We start from the raw sequence: 24,086 nt of genomic DNA, 5'->3' as shown, positions 1-24,086 counted from the left end.
AGAGCCTTACAAGTCCAAGGAACCATCCCTCAACCCCCCCCCCACATCTTCATTAGGTTTCTTTTTCTTTCCATGTAGGATCTAGATCTAGATACAAATACCAGGAAGAGCATCCAGACTCCAGGACCTCCTCACTCAGCTCATGGACTGAGGAGTAGTTGCATCATGACGCCCATTGACCACATCGGAACTACAGCATCCTTGGCGCATCTTCGGCATCCTTCATCCCTTGCATCAGTCCAACTCCGAAGGAATCTACTGCAACACAGGTGAATTGCCGCAAACTGTTTGAAGACCGCTTCTCCTGTGGAGGTAACAGTTTTTGAATACTTCGCTGGCCCCCCTGACTAAATCTCTGCCAGAGTTGATTGCTCCAAACTCCTCTGCCCAACCGCATGGATACTTGCACGAGTTTTCCTTGAATGTTTCCAAGGGTCAAATTAGTTGCATGGATCCTTTTCGTTTTGTTGAATACATGCTTATAAAAGTAGTCTATTTTCATACACTGGTTTTTTTTAGGGCCGAGTCAATGCCCTTTTCAATTGTTTCGGTGCCGATTAAATGCTTTGCACTGGTCCCTTTGAGTAAGCCTTGATGCTCAGAGCCACATCTACCCTGTATGGCTGGAGCCGCTTGACCCAATCCGCAGCAGGGTGATCCATTCGGTTTTACCTTGACAAAACGTACTCAGACCACAATCCATTCTCGATGACGCTCACTTCACTAGGAAACATCCACCCACCGATTCTATCCTGAAAACTGATCACAGATGCCTTGAAAAACACGGTATTCCAGAACTCCCTTTCAAACCTGCCAAGTTAATTTTTCTAAGATTCCAAATTCAATGCATTGAGCAATTGTGCTTGGATACCTGCCAATCCCGCAAAGAAGCTTCCCAACAAGAACGCCTACTTGACACATTAGAAAGAGCAAGCCCCCATGACCCTGGCAACTGCCAGAAGCAAAGGAGAAATTGATGGAGCTTTCGGAGAGACTAAGAGGTTATGACTGCCGCCAATTCCTTAAAGCACACAGCGAACGGGACAAAATCGGCCACTTAATTGCTTGGCTTTCCAGTCCGTCCCGTGATCAAAAGCAAATACTATTGCCAATGCTTCTGGAGAGCGAGCATACACTCAGGCAAGAATATGGAGTTTCACAACTACTACGTATGCATTTAAACCCGCCGACTTAGCGCCTCTCCCACCCTCCCAAGCATTACACACTTCGGTTATGAATGCCTGGGCCTCTAGGGTGGGACACAAGGTAGCAATGGTGCTACAGGGAGATATGCAGGTGCAGGAGGTATGGGGTGGTTTTAAGTCCGAGGCACCGGGTAAAGTCTCAGGAACATATGGTTTACCTACCAAGTTCTACTGGACATACAGTGAAACTCTGGCCCCCAGGTTGACTAAGCTATATAACACAACAAGTGACCAGAGTAATCGCCTCCAGATATGCAGGATGGCCTGTTGGTGCAGCTCCTGAAACAAGAAATGGAGGCATCACATCACCTTCACCCGGATCAGTCTGGGTATGTCCCGAGCTCCAGCACCGCCCCAAATATTACGCAAATACATGGCTGCGACAAATTGTATCCACAGGATACCCTACTGTAAGATAGTGGCTCTGTATATACTGCACCAAAGTAAGGTACAGTGAGAACAGAGTCCACAAAGTCCACAGTCCCCAGAGGTTTGGCAGAGGCTAAAGTTAGACATAACGTTACTCTCTAAAGTGGTAGCTTGGTCAAGCAGTAAGGCAGTATCAGAGGACAGTGTAAAGCATTTATTGTACACAGTCAGCAAATGGGCTCACACACTCAAGAACTGAACTCTAGGCAAATGGTTGTGTATATTAAATTATATTTATGTTTTATTTTAGAACCACAAGTAGGTATTTCTCAGAATGAGATGCTACAGTTTAATACATGCAAATAGCAATAGACTTAAATGCAATAGGTACAGTTGTTGCAATTTGCAACACAAGTTAAACACAATTACAACATTGAGCTCGATGGGAATTTCTAAGAAAATGCAATATCAATTACTTTGCATAGGTTTTTCTTACTCCGGGCTGGATCCTGGATTCAGCCCTGCCGCATCTCCTATAAACAGTTGAAAGAATTAGTTTCAGTTACAAAGGCGATTTTTAAGGAATATTTGTATGTTTAAAAAATCAACACTTGGAAGACTTTCTGGCAAAAACCAGGAAATGTTATCCTATGGAGGAAAATCAAGTTATCGGAAAAATCATAGTTGTAATTACTTTTTAAGGGCAGAGCTGGGCACAATGATCCAGCACTGGGATCTCTCCTGGTAACAGGTAAGTAATTTAGTTTTCGTTGATCAGATGATTTTTAGTGAATATTTAAAACTCGACACTTAGAAGAATTTCCAAGTGAAAACCAGCCAATGTTACCCTAAGGAGAACATGTAAGTTATGGGCTTTCAGGTAAGTACTCGAATGGCAGAGTTAAGTTCTGGGGTAAGACTCGGGGGGTCTCCCAGGGTCAGGTAGGTACAGTAGTTACACCCTCAGAGGCACAGGGGCAGCCGGGTGCAGAGAGAGTAGGCCCAATGTTAGCCTATGGCGGTCAGGGGGTCTTTGGTCGGTCCTGCAAGCAGGCAGGCCACACGGCTGTGGGAGCGGAGCTCCTGGTCACTTACATAGTGGCAAAAGGGGAAGTAGGCTAGAACAGATGCTGCACTTCCAGTGGCACTCGGGCAGCTGGGTGCAGGGTGCTTTTGGGCCGTCGGGTGTCCAATGGATTTCAATGGGAGAGCTGCCAGACGAACAAAGGCTGCAAGCTCGGGGATGGGGATTCTTCAGGTGACACCACCACTTCGAGAGGTAATTTGGGCAGCTGTAGATCAGGTAGATACCCAGGAGTTAGGCATTGGGGGCCGTGGGGCGCCGGCTGAAGGGGTGTCTTTTGGTGTCGGAAAATCTTACCCTCTGCTGATCGCTGTTAGAGGGGTCCCTGGTTGTGAGGCAGCAGGCGTCGTCAGGAGCGTTGCGGAGGGTCCTTGGGTGCTGGATTCGTGGTCACAGTCGCCGGGGGAAGTACTCATGGTATTTGTTCACTCAGGCACAGGCCAGGCTCGGCGGGTGCAGACTGAGCTGGATTCGCCGTTCCTGGCTGGCACCAGGGGTTGTTGCTGTTTGAGCAGAAACACTGGGAGTCCCAGTCCTTGGATGAGCAAAGCAGTCAGGTCCTCCGGTGTTTGAGGTTGCTGACCACAGGAGACAACCACAGGAGAAGGTCCGAGGGTCGACAGGCCGGGGCCAAGTCAGTTGGTGTAGTCCTCTTGTTAGCAGCTGCACGGCAGGTCTTCCTTCTTGTTCTTCTTGGTAGTTTCGGAATCGGGATCTGAGAAAGGAACTTAAAGGTGCCCCTAAATACTAAATTTAGGGGTTTTACAAGGAGGGAAAGGTCAGGGACCAATGGGTCCCTTTCCTGGGGTGAGTACACCCCCTATCCTGCCACTCTCCAGTGGGAGGGGGGCAGAAGCCTAGTCCTGATTGGGTAGGGCTCCCCATCCTCAAGATGGCGGCAGCCCGGATCCACTACTACTAGAATGAACTTGTTCTCTAAGGCTGTGGGAGGTTCAAGCGGACCCACAATGTCCACACCTGCCCTTTGAAAGGGAACCCCCACCGCAGGCAGTGGTATCAGCGGGGCCTTTGGGTGGCCACCTGTCTTGCCACTGGCCTGACAGGTAACACATGAGCTTACAAACTCCTTCACCTGTTGGTGCATCTGGGGCCAGTAAAAGTGACTAACTAGCCTTTCCCAAGTTTTGGTTTGCCCCAGATGTCCAGCTAGGGGGATGTGAGGAGCTAAAGTTAGGGGGAACTCCCTATACTTCTGTGCCACTACCACCCTCCTGGTGGCTCCAGGAGTGGGGTTTCTTGCCTCAGCATACAGTAATCCCTCTTCCCAATAAGCTCTGTGGGTACCACTGACATCTCCCTGTGCTTCTGAAACAGTTTGCTGCCTCAGGCTTTCAAGAGTGGGACAGTCTTGCGGACCCTGGCACAGCTCTTCCCTAGTGGGTCCCCCTGGGCCCAGGAGTTCAACCTGGTACAGGTCACGCTCCATAGGCACAGTTCCCTCTGGGGTATCCAAGTCCTCTTCCTGAGGAGAGGGGTTCTGAGTGGTTTGCTGTACAGAAGCTGCTCCCCCTGTCTTCTTACCTTTTCTCTTGGTGGGTTGGGCAATAGTTTCAGGCTCCAATCCTACTTTTTCACTTTCCCACTTGCTCTGGTTTGCACACACATCAATTCATAGATACCCAGCATGGCTGCTTGGGTATTCAATTCAACCTCAGCCCGGGCTGAGGTTTCCAGGTCATTGACAAATAGACATGCAGCTGGTAACTTGAGAGACCACTACCTGTTTCAGGCCAGTAACTCCCTCCTCCCGCCCCCCCCCCCCCAGCCTGTCAGCATAGCCATTGGATGATTAGTGGTAACACTGTCAGCATTGGTGACTGGGTAAGTTTTCTCATTCAAGTATTGCTCAGTGGAAACCAATGTCTCTCACCATAGTGACACTGGCACCTGTATCCCTCAGAGCTTCTATCCTAGTTCCATTAACTCAGGGGTATTGTAAGTACTTCTTTAAGTTGGGTGGCCACACAGCTAGAGGCAAACTCAAATTCCCCTTCTGAAACTAGAACTGCATCAGTGTGCATCCTTGCATGCTCTGGGCACACTGTTGATCCCATCTGTAGACTTGCTTCCCATGTTGTAGCTGTACTGGTTGCCTTAGAGGACGTGTTGTGGGGGCAAGATGTATCTACAGTTAAGTGTCACAACTTCTTACGGTTGTTACACCAGGCCTTTAAAGGATCAAAGGTCTTTCCCCTATAGGGCTGAGGCACATAGGGAGTAGTTTACGACCCACCCCCCTGTACAGGTTTTTGGGGCCCTTTAGAAGACTCAAACTTTTTATCTTGGGGATTTTCACCACTGTTCCCCTGGGGAGGTCTTGCAACCACCTTCTTCTGGTCACCCCCAGTGGTTGTCCTGGTCACCCTAGTCTTGACACAGTGGTCTGCCTTCTTTCCCAATTCTTGGGGAGAAATTAGACCTAGGTCTACCAAATGCTGATGTAACTTTTCATTTGTGCAATTACTTAGTACATGTTCCTTCATAAACAAAATTGTAAAGTCCAGTAAATTCATGCACATTGATTCCAGTTAACCAACCATCCAGTGTCTTTACTGAGTAGTCTACAAAATCAATCCAGGAGTCAGGGTTTTGTGAGACCCCCTGAATCTAATTCTATACTCCCAAATGGTGAGCTTGAATCCCTCAATCGGACTCTTCATGAGGTTATAGGACCCTCCATCTGGCCCAGAAAGGGTCAGAAGCCTGTCTCTGCAGTTACCAGAGAACAGTTCCCACAGGAGTTCCCACCCCCAGAGAAATTTCTTTACTTTTCTCATGTCACAAGCCATCTCAAAGGCTGTGAACCATTTGGTGAGGTCATCACCTTCCTCAAATTTAGGGACAAATCCTTTGGGGATTTTAGGATCATAAGACTGCTCTTTATCCTTAGTATTTCTATTGCTGCCACCATGGATGTGAGTCCCGGCTGTGAATCCTGTAGCGCCCTGGTTTGGGGCCCGGTCCCTGAGGTGAGATGAAGAAGGACGAGGCCGGATTGGCTAAGATGGCGGCCGGCGCCGCCCTCTGCGGACCACATCCAGGTCGAACAGCTGCCGTGCGGATGAGATCAGGGGACTGGCGGCGCGAGAAGGAGCCCACGTCCAAAGATATATTGCCTGCTCTAATGACCCTGCACGAGACCCTGATCTGTAATGCCCTGGACTTAGGAAGAAGGATGGCCGCCATTGTTGTCCCGCCGTTCCACACGGGCACAGTTCGATCTCACCGGAGTGCCGACGTGCCCGCCTCTATGTCCATGAAGAGTGCTCCAGCTAAGTCTAGGTTCCTGGAGCCGCTGAAAGACCCGGCTCCTGTGATCGCCCTGGACAGCTCTGTTGTACATGCGAGTGTCTCTTCGGGGCACATGTCTAATTGGCGGCTGGGGAGACAACGCCAATCTATTTTTTTGGGCTGCCCCGGCGACGTCTCGGCGCTTGCCGGATTGTGTGACTCTCCCTCCTTGGATGGTGAGACTGTGTTCGGACTTGGGGATGCTTTCGGGGTCAATATCGACACAAACGGATTACCGCCATACATGTTCGGATGGGTTTGGGTTGCTGAAGTCCTATGACGCGATAACTCGGCCTGGCCCGCCCGGATCACTTGGACCCTCCACGCCGCTCTGTACACCGATTGATAAGTGGACGTATGTTGGTTCCATTGATAGACAAGGCCAGGGATGATACCGTCCAGAGTCTAGTGGACTTATTGTTGGCCGACGGTGCTTGGGGGACATTTGGCCGGGATTATATTGCTGGTGTGGTCGGTGATTGATGTTCTCCATGGATATTCTGATCTTGCTTTCAGGATGTCTCCTGGGCGCAGGGGTGAGGGGCGGAGGGGCGGGCCGGGTGGCAAGATTGAGGGCCCTCCTCCACTTTTTTCTTCTCTTCTTCTTTCTCCTCTTTTCCTATATTTCGGGTCTCCGTTAGGGCGACAGGCACGCTGCTGGGGGAGGGGGGGGGGGGCGGGCTAGGCCGTGGCCTTCTGCAGGGTGGGGGGTAGGGGGATGCGGTTAGTCAAATTGACCGTTCTTTGTTTCTATGGCCCTTTAGTCTTTTTTCCTTTTATAGTGTCGTCGTTCCTTATGTCTCCTACAATATGTTTAGTTTTGAGGGGTGGGGTTCAGTTTTGCTACGGTTTGTGCCTACATTTATCCTGACTTGCGTACCTTACCCCCAATGCTTCATTTGTATTTGTACTATTTGCGGATATCCTGATTCATGCTAGTTATTGTAGGACCATGTATGACCGTATGGCACTTATTTTTAGTTTTTCCCTATTGTAAAATGAACCTTCATAATCCTGAATTCAGCCCTGTATGCTTGAATACAAGTCATGTCCTGGACATTTGTAGGACCCCGGTTTTCGAACTGTTATAACTTTCCACATTGCTCTGCTGTATTTCTGCTTTGACTAGCGGCCGGCCAGGGTGGTCGTAGGCCCATACTTGTAATTGCTCGAAGTAATAATAAAGGTTCTCCAAAAAAAAAAAAGCCATATTTAAAAGAGCACCAAAAAATGGACCAAGGAAATAGCCCCCACTTTCGAATTTCACCTCCTAGGCAAATCAACACCCGACAACTGAAGAGGCTCAATCCTAGTAACAATTCTAAAAAAAAAGTGTTGCACACAAATACTGAGAATTATAGGACGATAGCCTTCATGGGCACAGAAGAAAAATGCTATGCAAATATTTTAAACAAGGACTGAAAAAATGGGTGAAGGAAAAAGGCGGATTTCACAATGCCAAAAGGGCGCCACATCGAGGACAATCTGTTTCGCATTACCCACCAGAGAGAAGAAACAGTGCTCACAAAAAATAAATCCTTATATCTTGGCTCTGTCAATTTTGCTGCACCCTTTGACAGAGTCTCATGGGGTAAGCTCTGGGCCAAACTCAACAAGTGAATGATCCCATCACTGCTCTTAACACCATTGATGCTGATGATATTTTCCTCCTGTGCTGATAATGGTTAAATCCCATTGTTCATGACGAGCTGAGCTCGTCATGAGCACACGAGAGGTGTACCTGCATGACGAGCTGAGCTCGTCATGAGCATCAAAGGGGTTAAAAGGCTATAATACTCTGGCACAAAAGTAAAGTCAAAGTGACAGCAGCCTGGACGACAGCTACGGAAGTGCACAACAAGGGCCTAAAGCAATGCTGTATGCTTGCTCTCTTGCTGTCCAATCTCTACTTATGTGACCTAAAAGAAGCTCTAGAAGAAACAAAAGCATTCCTTCCAAAAATGGCTACTCACAAAATCCAGATCCAACAATATATCGACGACAGTGTTACTAGACCAGGCACAAATAGGGCTAAATAAATCTTTCAACATCTTAGCTGTGAAGAAAATGAATTCATAATCAGCACACGCACTGGCATAACCAATAGCGTCTTGCCTTTGTGCCCTTTTAAGTGTTTAGCCATATTTATTAGCTTTGCCAATGTCTTTAGCTATGTTGTAGAGCATTGTGGCTGCTGTGCAGCATGTTGAAAAGTTATAATAAAGTGTTATAAGCATTTTTGTTACCTTATATATAAACACTTAAACAACAGCAGAGTGGAGGTTGTGCTAATATGGCGCTAACCCTACTGACAGACGCTGCCAAGACAGCCAAGTGCTCATTATTTCTAGGTTTAATAGATTACAGAGCAGAGTTTGATCATGCACACCGAAGCAAACTCTGGCAGAAACTAGATAAATGGGGGATACCCGGGCCACTCCTGAAGCAGTGGAGTGGTGTGGCTCACTGGTTAGAGGCGGCAGACCCGGAAGCAGAGGACGGCCTGGGATCAGGGTTCAATTCCCGACGCGGCAGGGTCGTGGACCAGGGTCAGCGGACTCGATAATTCTCACCTCGGTGCCTACTCTAACCAGAGATCACACTCGGCAACTCTGGGCATTAGCTTGCCTCATCTCCACAACGGCCCCCCACATACGCCGGGGATGCCTGGTTTCACCTTGGAGATACCCAGTAGGGACCATCTCACAGGGAAAGCCAGGATGGGTTCCCCAGCGGTCGACAGCGCGGAGATACCCCATGTGGGGTGATTCAGGCGCTTTACAAGACATCATTACAGCTGATACTACTGCATAACAACACTTGGGTCAAGATCAAACTTGGAAGCCGGACGCACCTTTCTAGGCAAATTAACACCACTAAAGGTCTAAAACAAGGATGCATCCTAGCCCCAATGTTGTTTAACCTCTTTCTTGCAGACCTGCCCGGAGAATTGGATATAACCAAATCACACGTCCCACGGCTGTGAGATATTTCGCTATCAAACCTCCTAAACGCTGATGACCTGGTCTTAATAAGGTCGGTCACCAATTAGACACCACTAACTAATTTTCAATAAACAATGCATTAAAAATGAACTTAAATGTCAGAGAATAACAAGAAAACTAAGTAACTGACATGGTTCCTGGACGGACAGAGGCTAGATCCAGTCACCAACTATAAATAACTTGGTGATATATTAGACAGCAGAGGCTCGTTCAAACCCAAACTAGAGGCTATTATACGGAAGGGTACAAAATTCTACTTCTCAATGAAGCCGTTGAAGAACGGTCTCCCTGATCGATCACTGGACCCCCTCCAACAGGTGATCAGAGCACGTCTACAGCCTATACTCACATACGGTAGTGAACTCATGAGAGGGAAAGACGCAAACGCTCTTGACAAAATAATCAGCAGAGCGTACAGGACAATGTTCCATCTGCCGAACTACGTGTCTCCTGCCCAAATCCGCCTTGAATTTGGTCTCCAGGAACAAACGGTGGAGCGAAGAGGTGCCTACATAAAAAGCTGGCGCAAAATCAAAGGCGCGTAGCAAGGATCCCTAAACGCCCACCTCTGGAAACAACTGTCAACACGATCGAACTCCCCCGCCAAGAAGTATCTACTAGAATCATTGGAATACCTGCAACTAACAAACCTTTGGGAGTCATCGACTGACAATAGTTTCAAAAAGGTGGTAACAAAAGTAACTAAACTGATTTCATTCATTGAGGATAAAGAAACCTTGGCCAAGAGGGCACATGGATGGGCTGTGCTGAAAGATTACAAAGCCCCCAAACCGCAGGATTACCTGAAAACAGGTCTCACACGGAAGACAAAAGACACATTTTTAAACTTGCGCTTCGGCGTCCTACCAATTCTACCTCACTTGGCACCTTGGAAAAGGAGACCAGAAGATCATCTTTGCCGTCTTTATAGATCAGGGAAAGAGGATTTTATTCACATAATGTGCATCTGCCCTAACCTGATGGACATAAGACATGCCCTACTTCAAACATTATGGAACCAAAAATGCATTACAAGCTGCAGGCAAGCTGTGATGATATGCTTTAAACCTGAAGAGGTCCAGCTAAACTGCAGACTGACAACGTTCGACATTGTGGTCATAAGACTTAAGAGCCAACCACATGGCACAGCGAAAAACAGCATGTAACAGCTTGCTAATCAAATAAAGGAACAGTCTGCTAAGGATCCGGTCAAGCCAAAATCACTTACCAGCACACTGACCCACACTTTTTAAACTCAGAGAAGGACCACATAGACAATGCAACCGAGAATGAAGACATTTCAAGGATTTTAAACACCTTTCTTCCTTTTTAACAATATATGCAAAAAGGAATATGCTACAAGTCAAGTCAAGTCAAGTCAAGTCATAAAAATTTGTATAGCGCACTACATACCCAGAGGGTTTCAAGGCGCTTAGGAAGGGGAGGAGGATTATTAGGAAGGGGAGGAGGATTATTTGTCAAGGGGAGGAGGATTATTTGTCAAATATCCACGTTTTAAGCTGCTTTCTGAACGCTAGGTGATTCTGGGTGAGGCGAAGGTAAGAGGGGAGTGAGTTCCAAGTTTTGGCAGCCAGGTATGAAAAGGATCTGCCTCCCATGGTGGTCTTATTGATGCGAGGTACAGTGGCGAGGGCTTGGCTGGAAGAGCGCAGTTGGCGGGGGGGGGGTGTAGAAGGACAGTCGAGAGTTGAAGCAATCTGGTCCGATGTCGTAGAGTGATTTGTGTGCGTGGGTTAGCAGTCGGAAAGTGATCCTCTTATTGACGGGTAGCCAGTGGAGGTCTTTAAGGTGACCAGAGATGTGTTCGTTGCGTGGGATGTCTAATATGATCCTGGCTGAGGCGTTTTGGATTCGTTGAAGTTTCTTTTGAAGTTTAGCGGTGGTACCTGCGTAGAGGGTGTTTCCGTAATCCAGTCGGCTAGTGATTAGAGCGTGGGTGACTGTTTTCCTTGTTTCGGAGGGGATCCAGCGAAATGTTTTTCTGAGCATGCGAAGAATGTTAAAGCAGGAAGATGATACGGCGTTTACTTGTCTGTTCATTGAGAGTGAAGAATCCAGGATGACGCCAAGGTTCCGTGCGTGGTCTGTCGGGATGGGTGCTTTTCCGAGGGCTTCCGGCCACCAGGAGTCGTCCCATGCAGAGGGGGATGTACCTAAGATGAGGACTTCTGTTTTGTCTGAGTTCAGTTTCAGACGGCTTTGTTTCATCCATTCGGCGACTTCTTTCATTCCTTCGTGTAGGTTAGTTTTGGCGGTGCTGGGGTCCTTGGTGAGAGAGAGGATCAGTTGAGTGTCGTCCGCGTAAGAGATGATGTTGAGGTTGTGTTGGCGGGCGATGGCCGTGAGGGGGCTCATGTATACGTTGAATAGGGTGGGACTGAGTGAGGATCCTTGAGGTACGCCGCAAATGATTTCAGATGCCTCGGACTTGAACGGTGGGAGGCGGACTCTCTGGGTTCTTCCGGTGAGGAACGAGGTGATCCATTCCAGTGCTTTTCCTTGGATTCCGATGTTTCTGAGGCGTTGTAAAAGGGTGCTGTGGCAGACTGTGTCGAAGGCTGCGGAGAGGTCGAGGAGGATGAGGGCGACTGTCTCCATTGTCCAGTAGAGTTCGAATGTCGTCAGTTGCTGCGATGAGGGCGGTCTCAGTGCTGTGTTTGGCTCGGAAGCCAGATTGTGAGGGGTCGAGTGATTTGTTGGCTTCGAGGAAGGCGGCGAGCTGGTTGTTGACGGCTTTCTCGATGACTTTGGCCGGGAATGGAAGAAGTGAGATGGGGCGGTAGTTTTTGAGTTCGGTGGGGTCTGCTGTTGGTTTTTTCAGAAGGGCGGTGAGTTCAGCGTGTTTCCAATCTTCTGGGAAGGTAGCGGAGTTGAAGGAGCAGTTGATGACGTCTCGGAGGTGCGGTGCTATGACGGAGTCTGCTTTGTTGAAGATGTGGTGAGGGCATGGGTCTGTGGGGGATCCGGAGTGGATGGAATTCATCAGGCGGATGGTGTCCTCAGTGGAGATTGGGTTCCAGGCGTTAAGGGTGTTTACGGGGGGAAGATGGTTAGCAGATGGTAGGGTGGGTTGGTTTTCGGGTTGGTTGTCAAAGCTTTTGTGGATGTCAGCAATCTTGTTGTGGAAAAAAGAGGCTAGGGAGTCGCAGAGGGTTTGAGAGGGGGTGATGTCGTTGGAGTTGGCCGAGGGGTTGGAGAATTCCTTGACGATGTTGAAAAGTTCCTTGCTGTTATGGGCGTTGTTGTCAAGTCGATCCTTGAATGCTGTTTTCTTGGCTTTTCGGATCAGTTGGTGGTGAGTACGGGTGGCGGTTTTGAAGGCGTCCTTGGTGCTGGTGGATGGGTCTTTTTTCCAGGCCTTTTCCAGGGAGCGGCACAGTTTCTTGGACTTCTTGAGATCATCGTTGAACCAGGAGGCCTTCTTGTTGCCAAGTTTGTGTTGACGTTTTTTCAGTGGTGCTAGGGTGTTGGCGGTGTTGGATAGCCAAAGGGTGAGGTTGGAGGCAGCTTCGTTGGCGTTGGAAGAGAAGGCTGGGGAGGTTCGAAGGAGTGATGTGGAGATCTGATCCGTGGTGATTTTGTTCCAGTTTCTTTGTAGAGTTGGTTGGAGGTGGATGATGGGTGTCGGCTTGTTGTAGGTGAAGTGAACGCAGCTGTGGTCAGTCCAGAGGAGGTCTGTAGTGTGGCTGAAGGAGACATGGTTGCTGGAGGTGAAGATGGGGTCGAGTGTGTGACCTGCGATGTGGGTGGGGGAAGTGACCAGTTGTTTAAGTCCGAGGTTTGCGAGGTTGTCTAAGAGGGTGGCGGAGTTGCGGTCGTTGATTTTTTCCAGGTGGAAGTTGAGGTCTCCCAGAAGGATGTAATCTACTTACCAGTATGCATCTGTTCTTGGCATGTAGGGCCGCCAACATTCATATCTTGTGCATAGATCGCAGCCTAGTGTTGGGCCTGGATGAATGCACATTGTTGTCCTGGAAGAGTCTTTGAAGTATCACGAGATAGGTGGCTCCTCCCCTGGACTACAGTGCGCATGGGCATCCTCTCCATCCTCAGATTGTCTTTCGCCATTGTGGCAGAGATTGAGTTCAATACAATACAAGATGACCATGCTTACAAATAATTCTGACTACTACAGCTGCGACAGGCACCAGGGAGGATGGGCGGGCGATATGAATGTTAGCGGCCCTACATGCCAAGAACAGATGCATACTGGTAAGTAGCATATTCCGTTCGAGGCATGTGGGCCGCTAAATTCATATCTTGTGCATAGAATAAATAGCAGTTTCTCCCTTAGCGGTGGTTGCCCGAGCCAGCTGCAGCAGCCTGAAAGAGGGACTTAAGAACAGCCTGTCCTACAGCAGCTTGCTGCTTGGAATGTACATCAACACAGTAGTGTTTGGTGAATGTATGTATGTTATTCCATGTGGCTGCTCTACATATGTCCTCTAATGGAATGTTACCCAGGAAAGCCATGGATGCCCCTAGCTTGCGTGTGGAATGCGCTCTTGGGGGAACTGTTAGTGTGCGTTTAGCCTTCTGATAGCAAATCTGATTACACTTAAAAATCCATCTGGCTATACCTGATTTGGAAATGGGTTTGCCCTTGTGCTGTGGTGAAAAAGCAACAAAAAGTTGTTTAGTCTTCCTGAAATCCCTCGTCCTGTCTATATAGTACAGGAGAGCTCGTATGACGTCTAATGTGTGCAGTGATCTTTCTGCTACCGAGTCTGGATTAGGGAAGAAAACTGGCAGTTCAATAGTTTGATTAATGTGGAACTGAGAAACTACCTTGGGCATGAATTTAGGGTTAGTGCGTAGCACCACCCTATTTGCGTGAATCTGTATAAAAGGTTCTTGAACGGTTAGGGCTTGCAGCTCGCTAACCCGTCTCAGCGACGTGATCGCTACTAAGAAGGCAACCTTCCAAGTTAGGAACTGTATCTCACAAGAGTGGAGAGGTTCGAAAGGAGGTCCCATCAGTCTGGTCAAAACTATATTAAGATTCCAGAACGGTGAAGGTGGCCTTCTGGGTGGAATGACTCGTTTGAGTCCCTCCATAAAAGCCTTTATGGCTGGCACTCGGAACAGTGAAGTGTGTTGCCTGTTATGTAAGTAAGCCGCTATTGCCGCCAATTAATACGTATAGAACTGTATGCCAGATTGCATCTGTATAAATGTAACAGGTAACAAATAATGTTCTGTATTGATGCATCCAGTGGGTTTATGTCATGGTTAGAACAGTAAATGACAAAACGTTTCCATTTGGTAGCATAGCAGGCCCTAGTGGTAGGCCGTCTTGCCTCCTTGATGATGTCCATACAATCAGGAGGCAGATTCAGATACCCTAATTCTATGACTTCAGGAGCCATATCGCAAGGTTTAACTGTTGCGGATCTGGGTGCTGAACTTCGCCATGGCTCTGGGTGAGAAGACTGGGTGTAAGACGCAGTCTTTGATGAGGCACCACGGAAAGTTCTAGGAACGTGGTGTACCATGCTTGCCTCGCCCACGTAGGAGCAACCAGGATGAGAGTCATCGAGTGCTGTCTGAGTTTCCGTGCACCAGAGGTATGAGCGGGGCCGGCAGAAAAAGCGTTCGCAAATCTGCCTGACCAGTTCATCCATATCGCATTGCCCTGAGACCGCGGGTGTGGGAACCTGGCGGCGAAGTTTGAGCATTTTGCGTTCTCGTTTGTGGCGAACAAGTCGATGTCTGGAAGTACGGTTGCAGCACCGAGGAATGAATCTCCCACTCGTGCACCTGATGGCTGGGTCTGCTGAGCAGATCCGCCATCTGGTTGTCCTGGCCCGGGAGGTGCTCCGCCATGAGGAAAATGTTCCTCTGAATGGCCCACTTCCACATGCTCTGAGCCAAGTGTGACAACTGTGGAGAGCGAGTACCTCCTGCTTTTGAATGTAATACATGGCAGTCATGTTGTCCGTCCGGATCAACACGACCTTGTTGCACAGATGTATCTTGAAAGCCTTGAGTGCCATGAAGATTGCCATCAATTCTAGCAGATTGCTGTGCATGAGAAAATGGCCGCCGGGTAGGAGCTCTTGGTCAGAGCTCCGAGTGCTTGGGATTCCAATTCTGGATTTAATCCCTGTTAGCACCCGCAACTTCAAGGATTCTGACAACAACAAGTAACTAGATGCAAAGCTATTATTTGTACCTGTTTTGCGGACGGCTGCTGCTCAGGCGCTGGACATCGTAGGAGCTGCCTTGAGATCGGCTGCTGGGCGGAAGGCTGCTGCCCTGGCGCTGAACATCGGAGGAGCTGGAGTCCGGGATCGCCTGGAGGTCTCCCGTGACTGTACCGGACCTGTGGTGGTTCCACTGGGGAGCCTCGCACCGCGGGACATCGTTGGAGCTGCCTTGTGATCGGCTGCTGCTCTGGCGCTGGACATCGGTGGAGCTGGAGTCCGGGATCGCCTGGAGGTCGGAGGAGGGCTCCCGTGGCTACACTGGACCTGGGGTGGTTCTGCACCGCCAGCCACACGGTGAGTGCTATACTGCCCATGGGAGGGTTCCGGGCGGTCTGGGGGCCTGCCCATCACCACTGGAGCGGTCCTGAGGGGCGCGAGCCGAAGGAGGGCTCCCGTGACTGGGGAGTCTCGCACCACTGGCCTCATCCGGCACCGGGAGCGTTGTGCTGCCTACGGGAGGGCTCCTGGCGGTCTGAGGTCTCGCCCGTCACCATCGGAGCGTTCCTGCGGTGGCGAGTCGGACCAGGAGCAACACGCCTACATCTGCGCATCGCCTGCTGCAGTGCGGGTGGCGCCGCCGGGCACGATTGGAGGGTGCCAGGAGTGCGGACGCTTGGATCGGCCGGAGCGGGCTCGTCGGAGGGCCACCGCGTCTGAGCCGGCTTGCGCTGGAGCGCCGACTGATCTGTCTGGGCTCACCGCGGACCCGGCGGCCGCCGAGGTGACTGTCACCGCACCGCCCCCCCCCCCCCCCCCGCAGGCACTGAGGTGGCTGGCTCCGCGGGGCATGACTGGAGCTCACCCCCGGGGGCCTCTCTCCGATCGACATTGCCGACTGCGGGCTCAAGCCTGGTGAAGGGACGACCACTGGGAGCGTCGCGGCTTGCCACGGTCGGAGGGGTCGGTTGATCAGGCTCCACAGCCTGCGGAGACAGCGGCCATTCCCCTCACCTGCGCCGCCTTCCAACAGCGCCATCACCTACGCTACTAACCTCCCCCATCCACGCCCCTTACTCACAAACTCTCTCATCCATCGAATGCCACCCCACCTACTACGGCCGCAGAGCCCTGCACCATCGCGTGCACATCCCGCCCCAATCGATCCAGTGCCCACCCCATTGCCCCACTCAATCACTCACCCACTGCTCTCAGTCCCAATACCATCCCCAATCCGACCCTGGACAGGATCATATCCACCCTCCTACAAGTCAAAGAAGATTTCACACCATCAAAACTTCTTTTCGCACACCCCAGACACCCCCTACCCACCACTTCCGCGCCCAACAAGTACACCACTCGCCCCTCAAACCATTTCATTCATCACTCCCCGCGCTGGCCCTCTATCCCCGATCACAAGGCCACCGGCCGCCCCCCGGCGCACCCTAAACCCCCTCTCTGACCGGGACTTATACACTCTACTCCGCTCATATGGCCCAGGTCCCACAAAACACCCACCCACCACACACCTTCCCATACCCACGATTCTCACAAATCCCCTCAGGCCCCCCACACTGAGCAACAGAAGCTCCGTCCCCAGTAATCTCAGAAAAGTCCCCCTCTCCCTAGAACACTCGTCCACTCTCCTCACCCCCAGACTAAAGTGTATCCTGCTCAACTGCAGATCTGCCCCGAGACACTCCTCCGGCATTGCGGATCTCATCTTATCAATGGACCTCGATCTAGCCATTCTGACTGAAACGTGGCTAATTGAAGCCTCCACACCCATAATGGACATACTAGTCCCCCCCCCAACTATCACATTATTAGACTCGACAGAAATGGCAAGACGGGCGGGGGAATCGCATGCATCTATAGGAGCAACCTCGATGTCACTAAAGGTCCCTCCCCCTCCCTCACCTCCTGCGAACTCATCTGCCTCGATATTACTAGCAAGGGCAAACCTGTATGCTCCCTTCATGTCATCTACCACCCACCCGGGCACAACCTCACCTTCTCCCAACAACTCATGGACACGATAACCACCAACGCCGATCGACAGATCACTCAAATCTACTTAAGAGACTTCAACCTCCACTGGAACGGGCAGAAAGACGCTGTGGTGAATAGCCTTAAAACTTTCCTCAACGCGCTTGACCTCACCCAAATCTGCACCCATCCAACACATGAAAAAGGCTCTATCCTTCACCTTATCATCGCCAAAGAAGGCTCTACCCAGCTGGAGGCAATCAAACCCTGTGACTGGTCAGACCACCACATTATCACCTTCTTCATCAACGAAAAGGTCAAACTTAACCCGGCTCAACCTGCCAAAACCAAGATCTGGAAGAGGGACATGAAGAATCTTAACCCAAACTCCTTGCCTGCCCACACAGGCAGTCTCCTACTTCCCCCGACGGGCGTCTCTGATGTACATTCTCTGACCGACCTCTACCTAGACACTATGACTTCAATAATCAATGAAGCCGCCCCCCTGCAACTGAAGAGAGTCTCCACCAAGAACTCAATCCCATGGTATGATGGTAGACTCAATGAAGACAGACGTGCTATGCGCATGGCAGAGCGCACATGGAGATCTGACCCCTCAGCACTGCACCTTAAAACGCTTAAGAATAAGAGCAACGCCTACTTCAGAAAAATCAAACGCTCAAAATCAGTCTTCTTTAGCCAACAGCTGGATCAAGCAAAAAAACGACCAAGAAAACTGTTCGAGTTAGTCAATACCCAAACCAAGACGCAACCTCTACAACCTAACAGCTCAACAAAATGATATTCCAAGTTGTGAAGACTTTTCTGCTTTCTTCAAGCAAAAGACCGACAATATAAGAAGTGATCTCCTCAAGGATGTAAGTCGATACTCCTGCTCCATATGCATAACGAACACTCAACCTAAAAACAACGCTTCATGGACGTCCTTCGACACCTATTCTGAAGAATCAATTCACAAACTGCTTGGCACCTTGAAGCCCGCCAATCACCTCACAGACCCCCTACCTGCCAATGCTGTTAAAGCCCTCACCCCCCTGCTCCTCCCACTCTGGACTAAAATCATCAACTGTTCTCTTCAACAAGGACTCATCCCAGACTCCCTCAAGATAGGGCAAGTCACGCCTATACTCAAGAAACCCACAGCTGACCCGGCAGACCTAAACAATTACCGACCTATCACCAATATCCCCACTCTGGCCAAACTGCTAGAAAAATGCGTACAACTCCAACTGACAAAACACATTGATCAGTTTGACCTCACCGGTCAGGATTCAGAGCAAAACATAGCACGGAAACGGCTATGACACACATAATTGATGACGCCCTCCAAATCCTTGATCACAATGAGTCCTGCCTCCACATCCTTCTTGATCTCTCCTCAGCATTTGATACGGTCAAACACGAGAATCTATTGGAGCTGTTAAATACCAGAATGGGCATATCCGGGACTGTACTCAAATGGTTCACGTCCTTTCTACACAACCGGTCTCAGAAGTTCAAGATCAACAACGCATTGTCCTCACCTGTGCCCGTAACACTAGGCGTCCCTCAAGGTTCCTCCCTATCCCCCACATTGTTCAACCTCGTCATGGAACCACTCACTACCTTGCTTCAAGCATCAAATGTACACTTCCATATGTACGCCGATGACACTCAACTCTACCTCAAGCTACAATCCCCTGAAGACATCAAACTTTTGAATGCCACACTAAGAAACACCCAAGCATGGCTGGCCGATAATCACCTCAAACTAAATGCTCTGAAAACTGAGTTCCTTCTGATCTCACCCCCTGCGAAAAAGGCCATCACCCAAACCTGGCTCAATCATCTAACCGCACTCAATGTCCAGCCCACCATCGTGGACTCCGCAAAATCCCTTGGCATCACACTTGACTCCAATCTCGACATGCATCAGCATATTAGCAAAGCAACTAAGGGAGCCAACTGCCAAATCAACACGCCGAGAAAACTCAAACCCTTCCTACCACCCAAGGACTTCCAAACTGTTGTACAAGCCCTAGTCATTCCTCGCATAGACTACGGAATTGTGGCTCTCAGCGGGCTCCCCCTAACAACAACGGCACCACTAAGAGCCTCTCTGAACGCAGCCGTGAGACTCATCACTGGCTCAAGAAAACACTTGCATATATCCCCTGACTTAAAAGCCCTGAACTGGCTGCCTTTTGAAGCCAGAGTTCAGCTGAAAATTGCCTGTATGACACACTCGGCCGTACACCACAAGTCACCCAACTACCTCACTCACAAGCTGACTATATCAGGAGGCTCAAGATCCAACAGAAGCACAAAAAACCTCCTCCTGAAACCTCGTAGATTCCGGAAGGAAAAAACATACAAACGCTCCTTCTCAGGAATGGCACCTAGGATTTGGAATGCACTCCCGCCAGAAACTAGGCTTATCCCCTCCACTGTACTCTTCAAGAAAGAGGTAAAAGCCATCCTTATGGCTAAGTTCACCTGAACCCTATTGTTACTGGAACAATGACATTACACGGCTCCTATATTATCGGCTACCTGAGTGTTTATCTGTGTTATACTCTTTTTTGATTGCTACTGGATCAAAATCATTGCACGGATTCTATATTATTGGTTTCCAGATTGTTTATTAGGGTTTACACTATGATTTGATTGCTCTACGAACTTGCAATCCACTTACAACTATACTGTTTTCAACAGTGTGTTTACACACCCTCTGGGGTGCTATAATCTTATTAGATTCGACATTACACGGCTTCTATTGCAAATGCTACTTACCAGTATGCATCTGTTCTTGGCATGTAGGGCTGCTGACATTCATATCTGTGCATAGATCGCCGCCTAGTGTTGGGTACGGATGATTGCACATTGTTGTCCTGGAAGAGTCTTCGAAGTATCACGAGATAGGTGGCTCCTCCCCTGGACTACAGTGCGCATGGGCATCGCCTCCATCCCCAGATTGTTTTTAGCCATTGGCAGAGATGGAGTGAAGTATGTGAGTGATGCCTATGCTACGAGCAGATATATATAAATATATTTATGTATGAAGACTGCAGCTGCTACAGGCGCCGGGGAGGAGGGTGGGCGATACGAATGTCAGCAGCCCTACATGCCAAGAACAGATGCATACTGGTAAGTAGGATTTGCAGTTCGAGGAATGTGGGCTGCTGAATTCATATCTGTGCATAGAATACATAGCAGTCCTCCCATTATTGGCGGCCGCCCGTGCCAGCTGCAGCAGTCTGAAAAAGTGTCTTGAGAACAGCCTGACCAACAGCTGCCTGCTGTTTGGAGTGCACGTCTACACAGTAATGTTTAGTGAAAGTATGTGTGGTAGACCATGTGGCTGCTCTACAAATATCTTCTAAGGGAATATTACCTAAGAAAGCCATAGAGGCCCCCAACTTTCTGGTGGAGTGGGCTCTTGGTGGAATTGTGAGTGTGCGCTTAGCCTTAGCGTAACAGATCTGAATGACCCTTTTGAGTCCTTCCAGAAAAGCCTTAATAGCAGGGACCTTAAAAAGTGATAGGTGTTGCCTATTCTGGAGGTATGCTGCCATTGCAGACAAGTGAATGCGTATGGAAGAATACGCCAAGTTACATTGGTACAGGTGGAACAGGTAGCAAATGATGTTCTGAATGGAAGCACCTAGCGGGTCAATATCATGGTTTACACAGTAAACGACAAACCGCTTCCATTTAGGGCCATAACAAGCTCTAGTAGTGGGCTTCCTTGCCTCCCGAATGATGTCCATGCAATCGGGGGGAAGATTGAGGTAGCCAAACTCTAGGACTTCAGGAGCCAGATCGCCAGGTTGAGCTGTTGCGGATCTGGGTGCTGAATGTCGCCATGGCTCTGCGTCAGAAGGCTGGGAGTGAGATGAAGCCTTTGATGCGGTACCACGGAGAGTTCCAGAAACGTGGTGTACCATGGTTAGCGAGCCCACGTTGGAGCAACCAGGATGAGAGTCATCGAGTGCTGCCTGAGTTTGCGTGCCACCAGCGGTATCAGAGGTGCTGGGGGAAAAGCGTACGCAAATCTGCCTGACCAGTTCATCCACATCGCATTGCCCTGCGATTGCGGGTGTGGGAACCTGGCGGCGAAGCTTTGGCATTTTGCGTTCTCCTTTGTGGCGAACAGGTCTATCTCTGGATGACCCCACTTTTGGAAGTACGGGTGGAGTACTGATGGATGTATCTCCCACTCGTGCATTTGATGGCTGTGCCTGCTGAGCAGGTCCGCCATCTGGTTGTCCTTGCCCGGGAGATGCTCTGCCATGAGGAAGATGTTCCTCTGAATGGCCCACTTCCACATGCTCTGAGCCAGATGAGACAGCTGCGGAGAGTGTGGCCGTCATGTTGTCCGTCCGGATCAACACGACCTTGTTGCACAGATGTACTTTGAATGCCTTCAAGGCCATGAAGATTGCCATCAACTCCAAAACATTGATGTGCATCTTCCTTTGCTGTAGTGTCCATAGTCCCTGCACTGTGTAGTGGAGTACATGCGCTCCCCATCCCTGGAGAGAAGCGTCCGTCAGGATGATCTGTGGCACAGGCTCTTGGAATGGTCGGCCCTTGCAAAGGTTTGGTGGATTCCACCAATGCAGAGAGTTGTATGCCCGACCGCTCACCAACACTAGGTCTGTCAGTTGCCCATGAGCCTGAGTCCACTGACGTGCTAGGCACTCCTGAAGCGGACGCATATGTAATCTCGCGTGCGGGACGAGGGAGAATCAGGAGGCCATCATGCCTATCAACTGCATGAACACCTTCGCTGGAAGCGAGTGCTGAGGTCTGAATCGTTGGATCAGCGTCTGGATAGTGGCGATTCTCACTGAATTTGGCCGCGCAGTGGCTGCCAGAGTCTATTGTCGCGCCCAGATACTGCCGTATATGGGCGGGTTGGAGATGGGATTTTGGGTAATTCAGAGAGAATCCCAGATCGTGCAGGAGATGAATGGTGCGGGACACGTGGTCGGCGCACTGCTGTTCTGTTTTTGCCTGAATGAGCCAGTCGTCCAGATAGGGATAGACGTGGACGTTCTGGCGTCGTAGATGCGCCGCCACAGTCGCCAGGCACTTTGTAAAGACTCATTGCGCTGTGGTGACCCCGAACGGCAGAACGCTGAACTGGTAGTGCTGGTCTTGAATCGTGAATCTGAGATACTTCCTGTGGGAAGGATGCAGGGGGATATGAAAGTATGCATCCTTTAGATCCAACGTAGCCAGGAAGTCCCCCTGTTGAAGCAGAGGGAGTACCTGCTGCAACGTGAGCATATGGAAGTGCTCCGAGATAATATACCAGTTGAGGGGCCTGAGGTCCAGGATGGGCCTGAGGGATCCGTCCTTCTTGGGGATTAGAAATTACAGAGAGTAAACTCCTGTTCCCCTTTCTTGTAGTGGAACGAGCTCTATTGCCCCTTTTTGCAGCATGACTTGAACTTCCTGCTGCAACAAGTGCAAGTGCTCGCCGGACATAGGACGGTTTCTTGGAGGTATGTTTGGTGGAGTGGAAGTAAGTTCCAGACAGTAACCGTATTGGATAAGAGATTTGACCCACCTGTCCGTGGTGATGGATTTCCACGCGGGCAGGAACTGCTGGAGTCTCCCCCCCTACCGGTGTTGTGTGGTCGGGGGGCAGTGACAAGACGTCACTGCTTGTTGGCGGTGGTGGACCTGGAGCTGTTGTTTCCACGTCCCCTGCCCTTGATGTTGTTGCCTCTGTAGCCACCTCTACCCTTGTTGGTGTATGAGGTTTGGGTATTGCTCTTATAGTACTGTGTGGATTGCGATGCCTAACCCCTTGAGGTGCCTCTGGTATTGGAGCGGCGAAAGGAACCACCCCGAAACTGCTGAGACTGGAGGGCCCCCATAGACTTAGCAGTGTCTGTGTCTTTCTTCATTTTTTCAAGCGTCACATCCACCTCGGGGCCAAACAAGTGGTCAGGATTAACTGTTTGGTTCAGGATGGTTGTCTGTATATCCGGTTTAAAACCTGATCTCCTAAGCCATGCATGTCTTCTGAGCAACACACTAGTGTTGATCGCCCTGGAGGCTGTATCAGCCACATCCAGCGCACATTTGATGGAAGCGTTTGTGATGAGCTTTCCCTCCTGAATTAACATTTCCTCTGCCTCCTTGTACTGGTCAGGCAAGTGCTGCAGCAGTGTTTCTAGGGTGTCGTAATGAGCCCTATCGTAGCGTGCAAGTAGGGCCTGCGTGTTTGAGATGCGCCAAATATTAGCTGCCTGTGCAGCAATCCGTTTCCCTGAGGCCTCAAATATTTTTGACTCTTTGTCTGGGGGAGGAGCGTCACCAGTGGTCTGTGAATTCGCCCTCTTGCGTGCGTTGGATACAACCAAAGAGTCCAGTGGCAAGTGTCCCTTGATGTATGTTGGATCCGAGGGCGCTGCCTTATATTTCTTGTCAATGCGTGGATTGATGACACGTGCCCGAGTGGGCTCCTTGAAGACCTCCGGCGCGTGCTTTAGCACTCCCTTGAGCATTGGCAATGTCTTGACTGGCTTTTCAGCCACTGAGAAAGTGTCAAACAAAAAATTCACATCCACAGGATCTGAATGTAGCTCAACATCATGGTTAGCTGCAGCTCTCTCGATCAAAGCGTTGAAGGCTGCAGAGTCCTCCGTCGGTGAGGTTTTTGCCGCAAAGAGCTGCGGTTCCTGACCCGACTGCGGGTCCTCTGGGTCGCCTCCGGCAGACCAAGGTTCATGTTCCTCCTCCGGATCCGAGTACGCCGGATAGTTGTACTCGACCTCCTCTTCGTCACCATCCCCCACGTTGGAACGCGTTGGTGAACGTTCTAGGTCTTGTGGAGATGCCGGCGCTATAGGGGCCGAAGTACCCACAGAGTCCTTCTTGTTTTTGAGAGGAATACGAAAATGTTCCAACACCGGCTCCGTGGTGATTTTCCTTTTGA

The 24,086-nt window shown here is 50.0% G+C and overlaps 1 protein-coding gene across 2 annotated transcripts in view; it reads right to left on the bottom strand.

The window, feature by feature from the left end:
• Positions 1 to 24,086, bottom strand: part of LOC147722937 (uncharacterized) — a 417,291-nt gene that overhangs the window by 315,415 nt on the left and 77,790 nt on the right. The window lies entirely within an intron of this gene.

This window comes from Lissotriton vulgaris, chromosome 4_1 (assembly GCF_964263255.1).
Source record: "Lissotriton vulgaris chromosome 4_1, aLisVul1.2, whole genome shotgun sequence".
Taxonomy (NCBI): Eukaryota; Metazoa; Chordata; class Amphibia; order Caudata; family Salamandridae; genus Lissotriton; species Lissotriton vulgaris.
This window is presented reverse-complemented; position numbering and strand designations above follow the sequence as displayed.